The sequence below is a fragment of the Heptranchias perlo genome, chromosome 15 (genome assembly GCF_035084215.1).
Source record: "Heptranchias perlo isolate sHepPer1 chromosome 15, sHepPer1.hap1, whole genome shotgun sequence".
NCBI lineage: Eukaryota > Metazoa > Chordata > Chondrichthyes > Hexanchiformes > Hexanchidae > Heptranchias > Heptranchias perlo.
Genome location: NC_090339.1, coordinates 38,104,356 through 38,127,876, shown reverse-complemented (window position 1 = coordinate 38,127,876; position 23,521 = coordinate 38,104,356). Strand labels below are relative to the sequence as shown.

General features: G+C 43.4%; 1 protein-coding gene across 1 annotated transcript in view; it reads left to right on the top strand.

The window, feature by feature from the left end:
* The first annotated feature begins 8,132 nt into the window (after positions 1–8,132).
* Positions 8,133–23,521, top strand: part of prss23 (serine protease 23) — a 33,936-nt gene continuing 18,547 nt past the window's right edge. The window contains exon 1 of the mRNA XM_067996670.1: positions 8,133–8,373. The gene's annotated coding sequence lies outside the window, so the exon portion shown is untranslated. The remainder of the gene's footprint in view (positions 8,374–23,521) is intronic.

Genomic DNA, 23,521 nt, shown 5'->3' with positions numbered 1-23,521 from the left:
CCCCCCCCCCCCCCACCCCACACACTAATTCCCCTGTGGTGGGTACCTCTCACCTGGTGCATGGGAGGGATAGAGTGAGTGACCAAGCATGCTCTGAAGTGCTGGCAGGACTCAATGCAGAGGAGCCTGTCTCTCTTCCTTTTTCTTTCTCAGGCACATCTAGACAAGGAAAAGAGGAAGAGAGTTCACAATTGGTTGCTGAGCAGCAAAATTCTCCTCATTTTCTGTAGTTTGACGACAGATAATGTGGGAAACAATAGGATGAGAAGGAAGGGAACCAGAATGACATGACAAACTTGCAGGTGGCACCTTCCTTCCTACTTCCCTGCTCCAACTTCCTGAATGACTTTGTTCCCCAGGAGATCCATAGCTTCCCCCTTGCAGGGTTTGGAGATACAATGTCTGTTGGCAATCTCACTGATGTTAAGCTTTTAGTAGAGTGAAAGCACGTAAGGATATGAGGGAAGGAATACTTGCAGGTGAAGGCTGGGGGCTGTAAAGGGCACCTTGCTACTTCATGGGCCTTTTTGGTGAGCTAGTAAAGCCCTTTAACTTGGTATGGTTGGGGGTGCTACTGAAATATCACACCTGTCACTACATGCAGTCTCTTCTCTATATGAAAGGCAGATTGAAAATCATTCTATTGAAATGAAACATGACGTCAAACCAATCAACAGGTTTATTTTACATAAAGCACATGAATGAACAGAATACAACTGTCACAGTGATACTAGTTAGTTTTATATACTCTGATTATGAAAAATAATAAAGATGCAATCTTACTGATTCCCCAAGTGTAGGTCCACTTTCAAGCTAGCTGGCCCAAAATTTGTGTTGCTGGCTGCTAGTGCCACTCTCACTCACTGACTTAGGAAAGAGAGATTTCTCTGACATGTACCTCAAGTCTCTGAAATGGGGAGGGGTGGGGGGGGGGGGGGGGGGATGCTGTAGGGGGATGAAAATTCTAAGAAAAAAATTGCCAACTTAAAGCTGAAGGTCTTCCCATTCCAATTTGTGGGCAGAGACTGATTTAGGTGGCCAGCACTCCCATTTAAACAGGTGGAGGCCTAATGAATATATTTAAATATCGGTCAGATGATGCAGTTAAGACCCCAACACAATTTTCATGTCAATCAGCACTGCCACCGCTACTTCTCAACCCATTTATAAATCATGGGTGGTGCATGAAATACCATTTCTGTGTTACTTAAAGGGATGCTCACCAGCTCTCATTTAAAACACTGCAAAGGTTACGAGCCATTTTGCTGGTTGTTTATACTGGTTTTTAAGTCTTTAATTTCTGGAGACTCCAGGGCAAACCTGGAGGGTTGGCAACCCCAAACTAATTTTTCTACCTGCACCCCACCGGCCCAATGCTAAATGAGGCCTGGCCTCCTGCTGGGACTATTGAGCTGGCTGGCATACTCCACCGGCCAGCCAGACACCCAAAGTCCACTCAGAGGTAAATCTACCCCCTGGTGTCAGCATCAAGCACTCTCAAGGCCAGCAATAGAAAATGTTCCCACATTGGCCATCCTTGTACTAAATCTTGGATAGATTTTGTGCTACGGACTTGGATCAGATTATATTTCTGGCTGGAAGAAATAGGGACAACACAAACCAATTTCAAGAAGAAGGTGTTTAAACATTCCTCTAAGTGATAAAAACTTGGATTGAGATTTATTGCCAGGTGTATTTGCAAAGTTCTATGCCAAATTCTTCATTGACTTGATTATATACTTACACAGGTTATTCTCCACATTTTTGATAAATATTTTAAAGCACATCTGTTTAAGCCCAAGTGTGAAGACTCACTGGGAATTGGAGCAAGACCCTCATTTTCACAGATACATCTTGTGTCACAGACCTCAATGGGAATTTTAACTAGAAGCGTGATTCGGCAGCAAACCTGCACAACGTCAGCAGCATGACGCGCGGCTGAGTTGAACTGCTAATTATGATTGGTGGGCTACCCGCCTGATTGCGTCGGAGCAGGCTGCCTGCCTGCCCGTTTGTAGGGCAGGATTTTCAGCATTTCTCCTATTTAAAGTGTGAATGCATCTCTTAAGGGGAAGTTGCATTCACTTCTGCCAGATTGCTGACTAATACTGCTGCAAAGAGCTGATTCTGCCAAATGAGTTGCAAGGCTGCCACCAAGTTCTCCGTCACCTCCCTGGAGGTCCTAGTGAAAGAGGTTAGGGCAAGGAGGGACATTCTCTTTCCCATGAATGGGAAGAAAATTCCAAAGATCTACATCTTTGTAGGCCTGAAGAGAGGTGACTGAGCTTGTATGTTCCAGGAGCATCACTCCAAGGACCTGGATGCTGTGCAAGTAGTGTTTCAATGACCTGACAAGGGCAACAAGAATGAGTACAGCTCTTCATTTCTCCATCTCTATGCATAACACCTGGCAACATTCCATTTTATCCCCCTCTCATCCCCCCCAACACTTCCCTCCTGTGCTTCACATCCTTCAACACCAATCATAAGGGCACACCATACCACCTCATTCTAATTCCAAACACACACTCACATTTTGCTTGCTGCCTTCACAGCAGCCACTTACAGCATTCTGGACTCACATGGTTGCAATTGCAGAACCAGGAGCTCCTCTCATGAATCCTTAATTTCCACTGAACACCTCCCCATCCTGTCTGCATCTTGCTTCTTCTCCATCTCTCAGCATATGCAATACATGCAGAAGCCCTACAATTGTGCACTTTCCTTTTCGACAGCCACACATTAACTCTCACCCTCTCTTTCTGCAGGTGCAGGCGGAAACAGCGTTCAAAATAAAAAGGAGAGGAGTAAGACCACCCAGCAGGAGCAGGAAGCACTCGCAATCAGTGGTCCTTCAAGAGCAATGAGCATTGGAGCTGGCGATGTATTTGAGCAGGGTGTATGCCTATTCCCTGTACCCCTTCAAGTACCTCAAGAAATTGTAGTCAGCCAGCTCGGCAACTTCAAGCTGCATTGTGTAGCCTGTCATCTGCTACTGTGCAGCCTATCAGTGCCAGGCTAACTCTTGTCCCTTTTCTCTTTCGTCCTTCTCAGCAGCATGACCCCGAAGACGACACCTCGGAGGAGGAAAATCCTCCTGAGGAATTACCGTCATGCGCTCCATCCTGCCCAAGCACCAGCACAGAGATTGGCACTCTGGGTGAGTTAAAGGCGCCTTTACTTGAAGCCCCCAGCGCAAGTTAGCAGGAGCAGGTAGTGGTGACAGGGACAACCCAGGAGACCGCCCAGAGGGTGAGGTCATCTCCCAGCCTTAAAAAGAAAGCTCCTTGAGGCAAAAAATCAATTATACAAGGTATTGGAAGGTCTGTTAAGCAATTGCTGCAAGTACGAGGAGTCCGCATCCAGCTTGTGTGGTATCCTGTTGCATGGCATCAGCACTCTGCATTCTATCTTGGAGCATGTGGCTACCTTTAGGAACGCTGCACCAGGAGTCTGTCACCAGCCTTTGCAGCTTTGATGGAAGCTCAAACAGCTGCCATCCAGAGTCTGGGCTCCAACATATACTGTGAAATCACACATTGCTACAAGTGGTTGAGGACAATGCTGGAGCCCAGGTGGGAGGGAGGGAGTAGGCAGGGAGGACTGACCCCTTCACAGAAAAATCTATGGAGGTTATGTTGAGAGTTTCAGCAAAGGGGGCTACCATCTTTTATTCAGAGGGGCATCCTTTTTCCAAACAGCTGTTATCTGGACTGCTGTGGTAAAGGTGACAGAGCAGGTGAACATCTTTTCAAATACCAGGTGGTCATGGGCACATATGCACAAAAAGTTTAACATATTCAGAAAGTTAACTAAGGTGAGTGTATACTAAACAAAATTACTTCAAGTGCAATGGTATGGCATAGCTGCAACACACCACACACTTTTATCTCAACCAGCTACATCTCTACTTTGTAAGTATGAAGATCATTTGGGAACCTTTCAGCCTTTCTCGCACAATGACAAGACAGCCCTTGTTCATGCATGGCACACCTTATAATTTCCAAGGAAACATTCCAATGATATGATTCACTGAACAGAAAAGGTAGGCCCAACACCTGCCCCACTCATCCCCGACTAGTTTCTAGATGGGGTCCTTCAACATGTAAATGAGGGGCCTAATGCCTGTTTTAGGCATCCACCTAGAAAAATGACCCCACGAATTTAACAGTTGGACCAATGATTGGGACAGCCTGCGCCCAATCTGCTCACTGCTAAATTGGTCTGCTTTGTGCCCATTATATGCCCCAAGAACAAGTGCAATGGATACCAATTTCTACCCCTAACAGTCTACTCTATGGAGTCTGCCCACCCATTTAATCTCCTGAAGGAAAGTTCTGCATTAGTACTCAGTGCTCCCCAAAGATTAAAAACAGAATCATACTATTCATCCATCCTCATATCTATTATTCAACCCCTGGCCTGCTACCGTCCAGACCACACCTTCAAGAGGAGCTATTGTGTTCCATGAAGCCTCAGTCCCCATCAATCCCTGTAACCCCCAAGGCCATTCCATTCCCAACCAGATATTTATGCAGCTCCTTTTTATTCAACACAGCATCTATTGCCTTTGCTGGGAATCTGATCCACAGATGCACTACAGTGTCATGTCGTTCTGTCACAGTCCAAATCATCTGTTTACATCTATGTCTCTCAAGTGTCTTTAAGACATGTCACCCATCAAGCTTTATTTTCCAAGTTCAGGGCCACCCTACCCAATGTTGGATGCGCAAACCCTTAATACAGCAATATCACAAGTGAACAAGTGCGCTTGGATAGGTGAAATTTGGTCATTTTATAAATGCCATCTTATAAGCAGTATTGCAAGGGTGTGCATAAACCTTCCTCCTAGAAAGGTCATCGCTCTACTTAAAGATGTTAATGGTGAGTGGATTAACAACATTAGAAATGAGGTAGATAAATATCTGGTTAGGAATAGTATTAAGAGATAAGCACAGAGATGATTGAATGCTTGTGTGGAACCTGACGACCCAAGCTTCTGCAACTATGAAACGATTCGGCCAAGTAAGACAACTGGCCCAGGATGTGTAATTCAGAATGCAAGGGTAGAAATATATTCTGGCGTTTTCTTAGATCTACATTTGAAGGGGCTTCACATTCTTTCCTCAGAAGATTAAATGGGCAGCATTGAATCCATGATGGAGTGGATTGTAAATGGTCTGTGAAGAGAGCCCTTTCTCATTCTGTATCAGTGAACAAGATATAATGGACCATGAGAAATACATGAAGGAACTGCATTATACAGTAGATGTAGAGAAGATGTTTCCACTTGTGTGGGGGAGACCAAAACTAGGGTCCATAAATAGAAGATAGTCACTAATAAATCCAATAGGGAATTCAGGAGAAACTTCTTTATCCAAAGAATGGTAAGAGCACGCTACCACAAGGTATAGTTGAGGCAAATAGCATAGATGCATTTAAGGGGGAAACTAGATCAACACATGAAGGAGAAAGGAATAGAAGGGTATGCTAATAGGGGCAGATTAAGTAAGAAGGGAGGAGGCTTGTCTGCAGCATAAACACTGGCATTGACCAGTTGGGCCAAATGGCCTATTTCTGTGCTGTAGAGTCGATGTAAGACACACACAAGCTGTACAATAACTGATTGAAGTGAATCAGTCATTTTTGCTCTATAATACAGAAGTCTGACTTCAGCCCAGGTGCATAACTATCAACAAAACAATTTCCAATATTTCAGTTTGTTGCCAGGGGCAGATCAGATCAAACATTAAAAAAGCATACATGCAAGGTGTGGCATAGACCCACTGAACAAAGAAATTCTTTCCTAAAACTGGAAGGCACTTTTTTTTAAAAAAGAGAAAACCTTTTTATGCTGAAGTACAGATGATAAAATCACTTCCAATCTGATGTTATTAGAATATTATTTAAACTCAGGGATATCAGTCTGCTAGTAAAGCATTCTATGCTGGAGTGAAAGCAATCCTTACCTTTAAAGAAGAATTCAAAACAGTGGCAAAACGAGGAGGCAGGTGTTCCTTAACCTACTTGCACCTTCATCCATTTATGACTGATATGTGGTGATGCAGGGTTAGCTGATTAAGAGAAGAATATATATCTATTGAACAGCTGGTGGTTAGTTACCTAGCTGCACCTGATGGTAATCAAATCTGTCTATATAGAATCCAGAGCACATCAGAATATGTTTTTGCCCAAGGATAAAGAGTCTCAATCCTGCAACTAGAGAATGAAGGATGGGGTTTTGTATAAGCATCATAGAAGGGTGGGGTGTTCTCAATGTATAATAAGCACATACAATGAGAGAAATGAAAAAGACTATTCACCCCTTCCAGGCCATTCTGTTCTTTGAGTCTTCGGTCATAATATGTTCCAAACATTTTCATTCTCCTCCTGCCCTACTCAAAAATTCCTCTCCATTTCCTAATGAATTAGGTAGGACATTTCTAACTGAAATGCTGCTTATTTCTGTGATCGGTCATAGACTTCAGTGCACAAAAATACTTTTTAAGCTGCAAAGCGGGGTCAATAGTTGCACCTAAGTGCTACCCTATGAAATAAGTAGGCTACACCCATCTCCTGATTCAATGCTTCTATCCGCATCCCTGTGATTAAAGGGTTAAGTAGGACACGCATTAGAATTAGTTAAGCACCTTCAAAGGGCTCATCCTTTCATTATCAATCCTCTCTTAGGAGATCTTGTATCATGGATGAAAATTAAACTCTCCTTCAAAAGGAGTGAACAGTCTGCTCTCACCCCAACTTAGTGCCTAATTTTAGACAGTGATATTAGTGTTTGTATTATGGACAAGATCAGTTCAGGACATCATGTATCAGCAGTTCTTATTTTAAATCTCTTAATCTGGAAGTTATTCAGACTTTGCCAAGATACAAGGCAATTTGCCAGCACTGGGATATCCACCTTTTCAAAGACCCTGCTGACTGGAATTCTCTGCCAAAGTCTCTCTGCCTTACTACCTCTCTTCCTGCCTTCAAAAACATTCTAAAAACTCTCTCTTCAATAATGTCTTTGGTCTTCCTCCTATATTCTTTTCCCACTCAGATTATACCTCTCCCCTTGTAAAGTGCCCTTTTACTTTAGGAGCAATATATAACTAAGTTAACGTTGCTATACTTTTATTCATGTCTATATGTGTGATGTATGTATGAATGTCTCCATGTATTTTCCTGTATTTGTGTAAGACAAAGACTGACAACATCTCAGCTGTATGCAAATAATAGCTTTCAAATTAACCTGTGTCTTTGTCTTGCCTGTGTCAACTTATATAGACACTCAGTTCAACTGAAATAGTTAGAATGGAATGGTCATCAGCAATCCATGGCTTGCAAGCCAAGAATTCGTGTATCTGTATAATAGAGACAAAAGTGGAAAGCTTGTGGCGCAAATGGAAATCCATTGAAAAGCTGGGAAATTTTTCTCGACAACTGCCCTGGGACAAGTTACTGTCCTATTTTGGCTGAACTGAAAAATAAAACTGCTTACCAGCTTCTCAGTACCATCTCCAATCCTTCAGTGTATCTATCTCTCTACCACTTCATTAAACCCAAATTTCAATCTAGAGACCAAAATTTGTTTGCACTTCTTACAATGTATTAAAGTGACTCCAGAATAACAGGAATAGTATTGTAGAATTTCAGATATCCCTCAGGACTGGCAGAGTATTTGTAACAGGGAAATGGCTGTAATTCTGTGTCAGTACATACAGTACAGAAGTGATGAAAAGTAATTTAAAAAAATTCTTTGAAACATGCTTTGACATGTCCAGATTTTGCAAAGAAACAAAACACAGTACACATTGATACAAGCACCAAAATAAATTAAAATGCTGAATATTACAACAATTTGCATTTATATAGCGCCTTTAACGTAGTAAAACATCCCAAGGTGCCTGTTAAAATGTATGGAGCATGGAAAAACATGGATGGGCGAAGCAAAATGGAGTGAAGCGTCCATAGTTTTGAGGTTGTATTATAATTCAGCCCAGAGCTTTCAGGCACTAGGACCGCGGGGGAAACCTTTCAAGTCCATGGTAGGGAAACTCTGATTTAAAATGCAAACTCCCACACAGCCAGTAAGGAAGAAATATTCAAGCACAGCTAGAGTCTGCGAGCAACAGAAATAGAGAGAGATTCCAGCAGTCTGGCCCTGGCACAGTACGCCAGATCTAACCCCAGAGGCAGACAGAGTTCTGAGTTGGATCTCCACATTGAAAACGATATTAGCTTAAAGCAACAGACAAAGACAGAGAGGAGACAATTGATTTGTGAAATGGAAATTGATTTGAACTTAAACTGTATCACACACAAACTGGAGTTAAACAAAGAACTGTGATTTTTGTTTCCTTAAATATACGGGTAAGGATTTTTAATTTAATTTATTGTACTGTTGAATCTGATGCATGCATTCTTTAAACACAGTATATTGAAGATCAAATTATTGAACTGTCACTTGGTTGTAGCATCTGCTGTTAATGTTTAACACAACAGAATCCTGAGAACACTTGATCACTGTTTTACTTAGCATGATGATACTTTAGTTCAGATTAATATAAGAAATATGAGTTTTTTAAAAACTTGGACAGATTTTTGTTCGTAGTCCATGTTAATCATTTATTCAGAATCGTGGTAAAGAGAAACAATTAACACTTAATTAGGAAAACAATATATTTTTATGGAGAAGCCCAAATGAATGGCCAAGGCCCATAGTGCGGAACATTATCAATGTTGAAAAGAAGTAATGGTTAAGTGATGGCAAGTTTGGGTTTCTCTTGTAGAAAGAAGGAAAAATTGAGGAAAGTAGGATTAAGGAAAAAAAACTTCTTTTAAAAAAACATTAAAATGATTAATCTTCTAAATTGTGCTGCTGACTCCAGGTGATATTAGCAGTGGATCAAACGTGTTTCATCAACTGAGATTCAAAGAGCGACAGTTGACAGTCAGGATCATATTTTGTATTTCAGTATAACAGTTTGATTAGGAATTCTACACAGTGACAGTGAGCAGTGAGAGTTTGGTCTGTTTGAATTCAGAACAATATGAATGAATGAGAACGGGTTTGATCCATAACAATTCCATGCAATGGGAGTGGATGGGAAGTGAATTGCTCTATTGGAATTTAATGACTGGGTTAGAGCTGTGCTTGTGTAAGTATGTTTTTGCTTGCAATTCATGGCAATAAGCTTCACTCTCCATTAAGAGTGCATGATTTGTGGTCCTTATTCCCCTTCCCCCCCACCTGTCATTTTCACCTTATGAATCTGGTAATTGTTCCTCTGAATTGGTCAGTCTTAAAAGAGCTCAGGATTTGGTTCCAACCAGGTGCTTTTGTTCAAGCGTAAATGATATCTAGTAAAAATTCTAAGGAACACAAGATGATAAAACCAGAACGAAGAACAATTATCCAGGAAATCTAACGTGCTTCGGCATGAAAATTCTGAAGTCACAAATTGTCATAGCGCTGCAAATAATAGGAGTAGCTTTCTTCATTTATTGTTCTGCATCAAGCTCTACTCTTCTTGTGGTAATAACTCGAGACAAAAAATCTGAAATAAAAACAGAAAATGCTGGAAATGCACAGCAAGTCTGTCAGCACCTGAAAGAAAAGAAAGATTAACTTTTTTGCTGGAGTCCCTTTGTCAAAACTTCATCACGAGTCCCACCTGAAACGTAGACTTGTCTTTTCTCTGTCAGATACTGATATAACCTGGTTTGTAATTCCAGGGTTTTCTGTTTTAATTGAAAATGTGTGTTTGTACAAAACTGAGAAGAGAATGGATTAATATATTTTGTACACGAGATTGTGATCTGATTAGTTTACTGCTCAATAGTGCTTCTAGTATTCCTTTTTGAATGCTAAGAAATAAAAGGACAATGTTTTCATTAAAAAAAGTATTTTGCAAATGTATTTTTTGGAAACACAACAATGTTTTTCTGTGTGACATCATTGTGCCAAAAATGCCAGATGGTAATTCTGGCTGTCCCTCTTCCCAATAAAAAGCTTGCCACACTTTTTCATGAAGACAGTGCCTCTTCAAATTAAAGAAGCGCTGTCACTTCATTGTGGAATTTTAACAGGAAGGTGTTGCGGAGTTTCCAATTTCTGGAACAGTTAATAACAGAACATTTTGAAAAATTCAGCATGAAGTGCAGCTGGATTGGCAATAACTGAGTTCACACCACACGACCTGAATATGTGCTGCAATAGCTTGTTCAGTTTTAATTTCTTGTCTAATTTTTTTTGCTGTGGGAGGGGGGGTGCATAATCCAATGTTATCCCCTTTTCTTTTTCCTCCACTCTTGTAGGAAATTAAACTTTTTTTGAGTACAATTCCACAAGCACCAGTAGACCTTGTTACATTGCCCAAATTTCCATTCTTCATATATGAGCTTAGATAGCAAGTGATGGCAGGCTATTTGATCATGGAAGACAACACAGTCACACCTGTTCACTTTCCAGCAGGAGTCACTTGATAGTGATCACGAATAGGAACCCAGGCTGACTTTTTAATCTTCTCCCCAGCCCAGGAGCATTGAGTTCAGCTTGTAGCCTCCTAGTGCACTCTTGGCTGAGATCAACTAACAGACCTGGGATAGATCTTGCCTGCTAAGTATGGCTTGGTGTCACACCAGGGGGTGCATTAACTCAATGAAACATCATCTGTTAATTTTTAATTTATGGGTTTTTCAGGGAATGTCATTTCCTCTATTTTATTCCTAGTCCCTAGTCTCCTTACACCACATGGTAACTGCAGCTGAGAATGCAGGTGGATGACCTGTTCCAAGGGTCTGTTATTGCTGCTCTAAGCAGCTGCTTGGAGGCAAACAACTGTAGCACTCTTTCCAATTTCCTTCCCCTCTCCTTGTGGGATGGTGCCTGGTCTCCATTGAGCCCCCTCCTGCTTAATCAAGGACGAGATAGGGGACCAGATGGAATTGAGAATAAAAACTGCACCCCTCATATGTGGCACCATGGTGATCAGGTTATTTCAAGTTCAACACAAATATAAACTCTTTAACCATCAAATATGACCACTGATGCAATGACATCATTGAATTATGGATCGTGCTACTCTTTGCTTAGGTCTTAAATCTAAACAAAGGAAACTACGAAGGTTGGCTGTGGTTGATTGGGGAACTACATTAAAAGGTATGACCGTAGACAGGCAATGGCTAGCATTTAAAGAATTAATACATAATTTGCAACAAATATATATTCCTTTAAGGCACAAAAACCCAACAGGAAAAATGGTCCAACCATGGCTAACAAGAGAAATTAAAGATAGTATTAAATCAAAGGACGAGGCATATAAAGTTGCCAGAAAAGGCAGTAAGCCTGAGGATTGGGAGCATTTTAGAATTCAGCAAAGGAGGACCAAGAAATTGATAAAGAAAGGGAAAATAGAATATGAGAATAAACTAGCGAGAAATATAAAAACGGACTATAAAAGCTTCTATAGGTATGTAAAAGGAAAAGACTGGCAAAGGCAAATGTGGGTCCCTTTTAGACAAAGACGGGAGAATTTATAATGGGGAATAAGGAAACGGCAGAGAAATTAAACAAATACTTTGTGTCGGTCTTCACGGAAGAAGGCACAAAAAAACTCCCAGAAATACTAGAGAACCAAGGGTCTGCCGAGAATGAGGAAATGAAAGAAATTAGTATTAGTAAAAAAATATCACTAGAGAAATTAATGGGACTGAAAGTCGATAAATCCCAAGGACCTGATGATCTACACTCCAGGGTTTTGAAAGAGGTGGCTATAGAGATAGTGGATGCATTGGTTGTCATCCTCCAAAATTCTATTGATTCTGGAACGGTTCCTGCAGATTGTAGGGTAGCAAACGTAACCCCACTATTTAAGAAAGGAGGGAGAGAGAAAACAGGGAACTACAGACCTGATGGCCTGACATCAGTAGTGGGGAAAATGCTAGAATCTATTATAAAGGATGTGATAACAGGCCACTTATAAAATAATAATAGGATTTGGCAGAGTCAACCTGGATTTATGAAAGGGAAATCATATTTGACAAACCTATTGGTGTTCGTTGAGGATGTAACTAGTAGAATAGATAAGGGGGAACCAGTGTATTTGGATTTTCAGAAGGCTTTCGATAAGGTTCCATACAGGAGGTTGGTGAACAAAGTTAGAGCACATGGAATTGGGGATAATATACTGGTATGGATTGAGAATTGGTTAACAGACAGGAAACAGAGAGTAGGAATAAACAGGTCTTTTTCAGGATGGCAGACTGTGACTAGTGGGGTACCACAGGGATTGGTGCTTGGGCCCCAGCTATTCATAATCTATATCAATGATTTGGATGAGGGGACCAAATGTAATATTTCCAAGTTTGTTGATAACACAAAACTAGGTGGGAATGTGAGTTGTGAGGAGGATGCAAAGAGGCTTCAAGGGAATATAGACAGGCTAAGTGAGTGGGCAAGAACATGGCAGATGAAATATAATGTGGAACAATGTGAAGTTATCCACTTTGGTAGGAAAAACAGAAATGCAGAGTATTTTTTAAATGGTGAGAGATTGGGAAATGTTAATGTTCAAAGGGACTTGGGAGTCCTTGTACATGAGTCACTGAAAGTTAACATGCAGGTGCAGCAAGCAATTAAGAAGGCAAATGGTATGTTGGCCTTTATTACAAGAGGATTTGAGTACAGGAATAAAGATGTCTTGCTGCAATTATATAGGGTCTTGGTGAGACCGCACCTGGAGTATTGTGTAGAATTTTGGTCTCCTTACCTAAGAAAGGATGTACTTGTCATAGATGGAGTGCAATGAAGGTTCACCAGACTGATTCCTGAGATGGTGGGATTGTCATATGAGAAGAGATTGAGTAGACTTAGCCTGTATTCTCTAGGGTTTAGAAGAATGAGAGGTGATCTCATTGAAACATACAAAATTCTTACAGGGCTCGACAGGGTAGATGCAAGGAGGATATTTCCCCTGGCTGGGGAGTCTAGAACCAGGGGTCACTGTCTCAGAATAAGGGATAGGCCATTTAGGACTGAGATGGGGAGAAATTTCTTCACTGAGTGTAGTGAATCTTTGGAATTCTCTACCCCAGAGGGCTCAGTCATTAAGTACATTCAAAACAGAGATCGATAGATTTCTAGATTTTAAAGGCATCAAAGGATATGGGGATAGTGCAGGGAAATGGCGTTGAGGGAGAAGATCAGCCATTATCTTGTTGAATGGTGGAGCAGACTCGAGGGGCCGGATGGCCTACTCCTGCTCCTATTTCTTATGTTCTTATGTTCTTAAATGCTCCAAAATTGTAAATTGGATTATAAGACACTGCATCAGATGCATCATCACTGTCACCTTAATATGCAGGTTAATGGAGAAATGCCGAGGAATTTAAAGGAATACTGCTATCAAAATAAATGTATATAATTAGGAGAATGTGGTAAAGTTCAATCAGGATCACTGCCACTCATTTTTTTTTACAATCTCAGTTGAACCAAAAACGTCTTTAAAAAAGGAACTGGAGCTTGCAGTTTTCAGAGTGAGCTGTTTGAGGAGCTGAGCCTACCTGAATATTCCGCCTCCAATATAATGATGCACCTCTAAAATGATCACAATATAGTGACTCACCACTTTGAATGGCTAAGCACTGTGACAAGCCCTTTAAACTGCTCAATGCAGCATTATGCTCCTTTAATTTGCACAATAGAGTGAACTACCCCTTTAAAATATTTAGTACAGCAACTAGCCCCTTACAATGCTTAAACGATCACCTTTAACCTTCTAACTACAGAAACCCACAGGTTTAAAGGAATTGTAGGATTAGATTTTAAACTGGGGCCCCCCGGTGTAAATAGGACAGTAGCGGTCTAAAAATGGCTTACCGCCCCGTTTAAACCACCCGCAGCTACCTTCAACAGGGTCCACCGTACAGCAGCCGAAATGCCCGCCCATTACAGGTGGTAGTCCCTTTTACTATGCAAATTGGGGTCCCACAACTTACATAGGACACCGGGTGCATATTTTAGCTCGGAACTGGGCAGAATGAGCAGTGTGTGGCTACAGTAGCATACTGGTCATGTTATTAATAATTCAGAATCCTGGACTAATAATCCAGAGAACGCGAGTTCAAATCCCACCACGGCAGTTTGAGAATTTGAAATAAATTTTAAAATCTGGAATGGTATCTGTAAAAGTGACCTTGGAGCTGTGAGATTGTCGAAAAACCCACATTGTTTACCAATGCCCGTCAGGGAAGGAAATCTTCTGTCCTTACCCAGTCCGGACTATATGTGACTCCAGCATGGTTGACTCTTAACTGCTCTCTGAAGTGGCCTATAAAGCCATTCAGTTGTAACCACTAGAAAGAAAAACAAGAATCAAACCGGACGGACCACTCGACTGTGGCCTAGGCGTCGAATCAAGACACAACAAAGGCACATCCAGCCCTGTGGACCCTGCAAAGTCTTCCTCACTAACATCTGGGGACTGATGCCAAAGATGGGAGATCTGTTCCACAGACTAGTCAAACAGCAGCCTGACATAAATACACTCATGGAAACATACCTATGGGTCAATGTCCTGAACTCCTCCATCACCATCCCGAGGTATGCCCAGTCCCACCAGCAGGACACACACACCAGAGGTGGAGCCACAGGGTATACAGTTAGGGGTGGGGAGTGGCCCCGGGTGTCTTCAATATTGACTGCGAACCTCATGAAGCCTCATGGTTTCAGGTCAAACATGGGCAAGGAAACTTGATTACCATCGATTACCCTCCCTCAGTTGATGAATCAATACTCCATGTTGAACACCATTTGGAGGAAGCACTGAGGACAGCAAGAGCAGAGAATGTATTCTGGGTGGGGAACTACAGTTCTGCTCCTCATGGCCCCCAAAAAATAATTATAAACTTACTTTCTTTGGTCCTCTTCAGCTGTACCATCAGTAAAGTCGGTTAGAATGTGCACACTCTGCCCAGCTGTCTCCCAAAATAGCAATCGGGTTCCAATGTACACCAGGGGACCCCAATTCGCATATTAAAAAAGCCTACCTCCTGAAACAGGAGGGTGCTTTGGCCGCGCAGCACTAGGCCGCTTTAAAAATGGCAGTAGCCGAAGTGTCGGTATTAATGGGGCGGTAAGTCTACCAACCCTATTTTGAGGAAGTTACCAGCTCATTAATGCTGATTGGCCAAGTTACAAATTGGCCCCAGTATCAACATCAAGTATTCCACGGTTAGGTACAGCATTCATTAGATTCAGAGTAAACCATAGGCTTTCAAACTGGAGTCCAGTAGGGAATGGGTGGGGGGAGAAGAAAAAGTCACTCCGTGCATCGCTGCAGAGTCAGTAGGCCCACAGTCCCAGAGGAACAGTTAAAAACATTTAAAGTGGCTGGTTTACTATAATGCCCAGTTCCCTAATGCAATCAATTACCCTGAGATTATTCACATTAGGGGGACTGGCCTTTTAAAATTTATACCAGCTTTTCTAGAGCGCACATGATGGGAAATACATTGCACGACTTATTCGCATCACTTGCCTCTCATTATAATACGCCCGCAAATATTTGGCTAGACGTATTATACAGCCGAAGTCACTTGTGTTGGAAATGCTGTTGTGGCATGGCGGGAAATTGACAATCACTCCCTACCCAATTTTCCTCCCCGGCCCACCCAGCTTACACCGGTTTATTAGCATAACACTTAGCGCTCTCAACATGGTCCCATCAAACAGTCCCAGGTTATGGATATCACAGGTTAGATACAGAGTATAGCTGGCTTCACACTGGCCAGGTCAAGTATAGCACAGATCAAATGCTGGATAAAGCCCCCTTTACTCTCCCCTGTCAATAACACAACTTCAGATGCAGTTTACCGTACCAGTGGAACATTTCTGCTTTTTAAAATAATGTTCACCATTATGTAATCATTTTTGACTAATTTTCTCTCCTGTCCTGACGGAGCTGGTTCTTACTAGAATATATATCCAAGGATACTTGAAGCCTTCTAGTATCTTGACCAATTGGCCATTCTGTATGTGCAAATGTCAGCAGGCTATCCAACTGTGGAGGGCACCATCTCTCCAGCAGACTAATCACTATGGAAGATACTGGAAGGCACCCGGGGAATCCAAAGGCTTGCAGGAGAGAAGGAGGGAAAATTGTAAACTATTTATTTACTTGCTTTATTTCGAATTGTACATATGCAGTATTGACACCTTGCCATCTTTACAGAATCTGAGGCAGTTGCCAGTCAGTTAGTAACATATCAACATAGGAATGTAGAGGACTGGAAAAGGACTTCTTGGTCCACCTGGACCAGCCCCAGAGGTCAAAACAGAATATATAGTTCACTACCGATGTCCCTTAATTGATTTTCTCAAATGCCTCTCTATCTCTCAAAGTTCCTGATCCATTCCAAATATTCAGTACCCTCTGTGTGACGTACAATCAGTGTAGTTTCCTCCAGTCTGCGTGATATATTCAGCTGTTTCAGGATTTCATTTGAGTGTTTCAGAATTAAACCAGAACATATCAAAAGGCAGGGAATAAACAAGATCATTCAAAACAATTTTGTTAATGGAAGATATAGGGTAAATCCTGGTTTATATTAGTGTTTCATTTTGATGGAAATGAAAAAGAAATGATGTTTTTGGGACAGTCGCAGGTTTGATCCCCCGTCTGTGCTGAGTTAGTTGATCTCAACCAAAACAACAGTGAGGATACTGCAATTGGCCTCAGTGCAACTGAAATATAAAGGGGGAAAAGCAATCAGGTATACCAGTTCTCCAATGAGCCTTGATGGTTGGCTGAAGAAAGGATCAAGCTTGACTTTGATGCCTCCCATAGCTAAATAGCCAAAGTCTAGGTGTATGTATGATTAACAGCCACATGGGCAAGGTGCCCCTGGAACTGTACCCCAGCAAAACTCAGCTCATCAAGAGTAGAGGGGAGAAAAGCGATGATAAAAAAACAGGTGCCGCTCTGCTATTGTGGGACAGGGGAGGGAACAGGTGGGGTGAAAATGGCATTGATATAGGATCAATCTGCCTGGTAACTACACTGTGTCTCTAAGTCTGTCAGCATAATTGGCCAAATAACTATATTCGCCATGCACACAAGTACACGTGCACGCGCGCACACATACACTCGCGCACACATACACACACACACACACGCACACATACACTCGCGCACACCTATACTCGCGCGCACACACCTATGCGTGCGTGCACACACACACACACACTCATATACTCGCGCACACACATACTCGCGCACAAACACATACTCTCACACTTGCGCACAAACACATACACACTCGCGCATAAACACATACTCACACACTCACGCACACACACATACTCACACACTCACGCACACACACATACACACATACTCACACACATGCGCACACACTCGCGCACACACACACTCACACACACGCGCACACTTACTCACACACGCGCACACTTACTCACACACGCGCACACTTACTCACACACGCGCACACATGTGCACACACACTCGCACACGCACATACTCACGCATGTGCATGCACACATACTCGCACATGCACACACGCGCGCACACACTCGCACACACATATGCGCACACACACACATACTCACGCACGCGCACACTCACGCGCACACACACACTCTCGCACATGCACACACACTCACACATGCACACACACATACTCACGCGCACACACACATACTCACGCGCACACACACATACTCACGCGCACACACACATATACTCGCACACACACATATACTCGCACACACACATATACTCGCACACACACATATACTCACACACACACACACATACGCGCACACACACATACGCGCACACACACATACGCGCACGCGCGCGCACACACATACTCACATGCGCGCACACACATATACTCACACGCGCGCACACACATATACTCACACACACGTGCACACATATACACACACACGCGCACACATGCACACGCACAAATACTCACGCACCCGCGCACACATACTCACACACCCGCGCGCGCACACGCGCACACACACACATACTCGCGCACACACATACACGCGCACACACACATACTCACGCACACACACACTCGCGCACACACACATACTCGTGTGCACACACACACACACGTGCACACACACATACTCGCGCGCACACACACTCATACTCACACGCGCGCACACACACTCATACTCACACACGCGCACACACATACTCGCACACACACGCACACACACATACACGCACACACGCGCACACACACATACACACACACACACACGCACACACACACACACACGCACACACACATACTCACACACAAGCGCACACACGCGCACACACATATACTCACACACGCACACACACATATACACACATGCACACACATATATATACTCCCCTACACCTACACACACACACACACACTCTCCCCTACACGAGGGAGTGGCCCTGGGAGTCCTCATCATTGACTCTGGACCCCCATGAAATGTCATGGCATCAGGTCAAACATGGGCAAGGAAACCCCCTGCTGATTACCACCTACCGTCCTCCCTCAGCTGATGAATCAGTCCTCCTCCATGTTGAGCACCACTTGGACATTTATGTCCCCCATCCAGAGTATATTCTGTGCCCTTGCTACCCTCAGTGCTTCCTCCATCACCAAGAGTGGCTCGGTAGCACCACTACTGACTGAGCTGGCCGAATCCTGAAGGATATAGCGAAGGATATAGCTGCCAGGCTGTGCCTTCGGCAGGTGGTGAGCGAGCCAACACGAGGGAAAAACCTACTTGACCTCGTCCTCACCAGTCTACCTGTCACAGATGCATCTGTCCATGAAACTATTGGTAGGAGTGACCACCGCACAGTCCATGTGGAGACAAAGTTCCGTCTTTGCACTGAGGACGCCATCCAACGTGTTGTGTGGCATTATCGCCGTGCCATCAGCAGCAGCAGAATTGTATTCCAGCACAATCTGTAACCTCATGGCCCGGCATATTCCTCATTCCACCATTACCAACAAGCCAGGGGATCAACCCTGGTTCAATGAGGAGTGCAGAAGAGCATGCCAGGAACAGCACCAGGCGTACCTAAAAATGAGGTGCCAACCTGGTGAAGCTACAACTCAGGACTACATGCACGCTAAACAGCGGAAGCAACATGCTATAGACAGAGCTAAGCGATTCCACAACCAACGGATCAGATCGAAGCTCTGCAGTCCTGCCACATCCAGTCGTGAATGGTGGTGGACAATTAAACAACTAACGGGAGGAGGGGGCTCTGTAAACATCCCCATCCTCAATGGTGGCAAGGTCCAGCACGTGAATGCAAAAGACAAGGCTGAAGCGTTTGCAACCATCTTCAGCCAGAAGTGCCGAGTGGATGATCCATCTCGGCCTCCTCCCGATATCCCCACCATCACAGAAGCCAGTCTTCAGCCAATTCGATTCACTCCACGTGACATCAAGAAACGGCTGAGTGCACTGGATACAGCAAATGCTATGGGCCCCGACAACATCCCAGCTGTAGTGCTGAAGACTTGTGCTCCAGAACTAGCTGCGCCTCTAGCCAAGCTGTTCCAGTACAGCTACAACACTGGCATCTACCCAACAATGTGGAAAATTGCCCAGGTATGTCCTGTCCACAAAAAGCAGGACAAATCCAATCCGGCCAATTACTGCCCCATCAGTCTACTCTCAATCATCAGCAAAGTAATGGAAGGTGTCGTCGACAGTGCTATCAAGCGGCACTTACTCACCAATAACCTGCTCACCAATGCTCAGTTTGAGTTCCGCCAGGACCACTTGGCTCCAGACCTCATTACAGCATTGGTCCAAATATGGACAAAAGAGCTGAATTCCAGAGGTGAGGTGAGAGTGACTGCCCTTGACATCAAGGCAGCATTTGACCGAGTGTGGCACCAAGAAGCCCTAGTAAAATTGATGTCAATGGGAATCAGGGGGAAAACTCTCCAGTGGCTGGAGTCATACCTAGCACAAAGGAGGATGGTAGTGGTTGTTGGAGGCCAATCTTCTCAGTCCCAGGACATTGCTGCAGGAGTTCCTCAGGGCAGTGTCCTAGGCTCAACTATCTTCAGCTGCTTCATCAATGACCTTCCCTCCATCACAAGGTCAGAAATGGGAATGTTCGCTGATGATTGCACAGTGTTTAGCTCCATTCGCAACCCCTCAGATAATGAAGCAGTCCATGACCGCATGCAGCAAGACCTGGACAACATCCAGGCTTGGGCTGATAAGTGGCAAGTAACATTCGCGCCAGACAAGTGCCAGGCAATGACCATCTCCAACAAGAGAGAGTCTAACCACCTCCCCTTGACATTCAACAGCATTACCATTGCCGAATCCCCCACCATCAACATCCTGGGGGGTCACCGTTGACCAGAAACTTAACTGGACCAGCCACATAAATACTGTGGCTACAAGAGCAGGTCAGAGGCTGGGTATTCTGCAGCAAGTGACTCACCTCCTGACTCCCCAAAGCCTTTCCACCATCTACAAGGCACATCAGGATGTGATGGAATACTCTCCACTTGCCTGGATGAGTGCAGCTCCAACAACACCCAAGAAGCTCGACACCATCCAGGACAAAGCAGCCCGCTTGATTGGCACCCTATCCACCACCCTAAACATTCACTCCCTTCACCACTGGCGCACCGTGGCTGCAGTGTGTACCATCCACAGGATGCACTTCAGCAACTCGCCTATGCTTCTTCAACAGCACCTCCCAAACCCGCGACCTCTACCACCTAGAAGGACAAGGGCAGCAGGCACATGGGAACACCACCACCTGCACGTTCCCCTCCGAGTCACACACCATCCTGACTTGGAAATATATCGCCGTTCCTTCATCATCGATGGGTCAAAATCCTGGAACTCCCACCTAAAAGCACTGTGGGAGAACCTTCACCACACGGACTGCAGCGGTTCAAGAAGGCAATTAGGGATGGACAATAAATGCTGTCTTTGCCAGCAATGCCCACATCCCATGAACGAATAAAAAAAACACACACACACGTCCATTAGTCATTAGGTCTACCCAAGTGGAACTTTGCTTGGAAAATATTTAATCATTTTGGAAACCTGTGGGCTTCAAAGGTTTTCAACATTCAGATCACAGATATGCCATACAATGTGCCAGCCTGTTAATGCTCTCCAGATATAGATGTCAGGATAGGAATACAGCCTTGTTTTGGAGGATTTCTAATGAACAAAGTGTGCAACACCATCAACAGTAAACATCTGGGGATGATGTCAGAAATCATAAGTATTGCACACTGTCATAGCAGTGCCTTAGAAAAGGTTAAGGGGATTGAATGCAAGTGTTCAAAATCATGAAAATGTATGAGACACTAGTGAAAGTTTATTTCCGCTGGACAGTAAATTGGTTGCGAGTGGCTATAAACTGAGGATTAGTTTAGAAATATAATGGGGAGCTTAGAATGAATTTTTCATGCAAACAGTTATTAGGGTATGGAATGCATTACTACAATTAATTCACATCACTTAGGAAGGAGTTGAAGAGTTATATTAAAGGGTATGGGAAAAGAACATGAATTTGGGATTAGTGTAGAAATCTCTGGATGGGGAGGTCACACTGACACAGGCACCATGGATCAAATGGCTTCATTTTGTACTGAAATTTGTATGGATTTATGAAAAGCTGGCTATTTTAAGATTAGTTCCAGTAGTTGCCAGTGGAGGGTCACAATAGGAAACGGTGATATTCAGTGCCCTGGTAGTGGTAGAACTCATGCTGAATTTTCCCATAAAACCGTGTTACCCACCTCGGCTATGCTGCCGTACAGAAGTACAGACCAGGTGTGACCCCCTCACCCCAAAACGGGGAGGAAAAAAAAGAGGGGGACGTACATTAGATCAGTAAAGCAGTCCACTTGGAGAAGGTCAGCCACCTGACCATTTAGCCACAGGTGGTTCAGGACCCAGGGAGATTGGAGACCTGGGGAGAAATAGAGGGAACCACAAATACTCCTACTAAAATTAAAATGAACAAAATAGTTCCAGCAGAGTGAAGTGGTTGATTTGGGCAAGCTTAACTTAAGTGGAATTTTTCTAGACCATAAAGTTCCATGAGAAGAAAGAACAGTCGATCACACATTGCACATAATTACTACAATGTGACAAATCAACAATCATTATTCCCACTATAAGAATTTGAACTAAAACCTATTTAGAATCCCTGCCAGGTCCCATCTGGAGTTTGGTGATCTTATTCATACTGCACAGTGTTTATCCAGGACAAAACCATCTCTAAAGCCTATAAACTATCAAAGAATCATTTAAGCACCCAGATGACTCAACCAGGTTGTCAATAGAAGTACTGCAACTGGCCTTTGCACTCCTGGGTTAAGGAGGGGATAAAACAGACCGGGTTTCCACTCCTGAATGTGCATGTGTATGAATATCGGGTGGCAGTAGGACTGAGATTGGCAGTGATGCCCTCCACAGTGTTAGCTTGCCAACATTCACTATCTAGCACATGACAAATGGCCACTAGAGTGAGGTAGTGGTGGACTGCCAGTGCCCATGAAACTGTGCCCAACAGGTAGTCAACACTTTTAGGAGAAGAGGGGAGAAAATTGAAAAAGAAAATACTTAGTTCTGTAACATTGTCATTTCTGAGAGCAACATAAAGCATGCTAGAGAGCGTAGTGTGCTAGTGAGGCATGTGGTATATATCAGAAAATGTTAGTGAATAGGGTAGGATATATCAGAAAGTGCTAGTAAGGGAGGCAGGGTATATCAGAAAGTGCTACAGTGAAGGATGCAGGATTTATCAGAACGTACTACATTGATGTAAGGAATCTTACAACACCAGGTTATAGTCCAACAAATTTATTTTAAAATCACAAGCTTTCGGAGATTATCCCCTTCGTCAGGTGAATTCACCTGACGAAGGGGATAATCTCCGAAAGTTTGTGATTTTAAAATAAATTTGTTGGACTATAACCTGGCGTTGTAAGATTTCTTACATTTGTCCACCCCAGTCCATCACCAGCATCTCCACATCAGTACTACATTGAGGGGGGCAGGGAACATCAAAACGTGCTACAATGAAGAGTGCAGGATTTATCAGGGAGAGTTAGTGAAGGTTAGATTGTAAACAATTTTACAACACCAAGTTATAGTCCAGCAATTTTATTTTAAATTCACAAGCTTTCGGAGACTTCCTCCTTCCTCAGGTAAATGTTTTCCTGAGGAAGGAGGAAGCCTCCGAAAGCTTGTGAATTTAAAATAAAATTGCTGGACTATAACTTGGTGTTGTAAAATTGTTTACAATTGTCAACCCCAGTCCATCACCGGCATCTCCACATCAGAACTCACTAAGACCAAGAAGACTGAAGCGCTATTAAGGGCCTCGTGCAATGTAAAAGCAGCGTTAAACTGAACCTATAAACTAGAAATGAGATAGAAAGAGGGCTCCCAAGTGCAGTTAAAGCACCCATACTCATATCAACT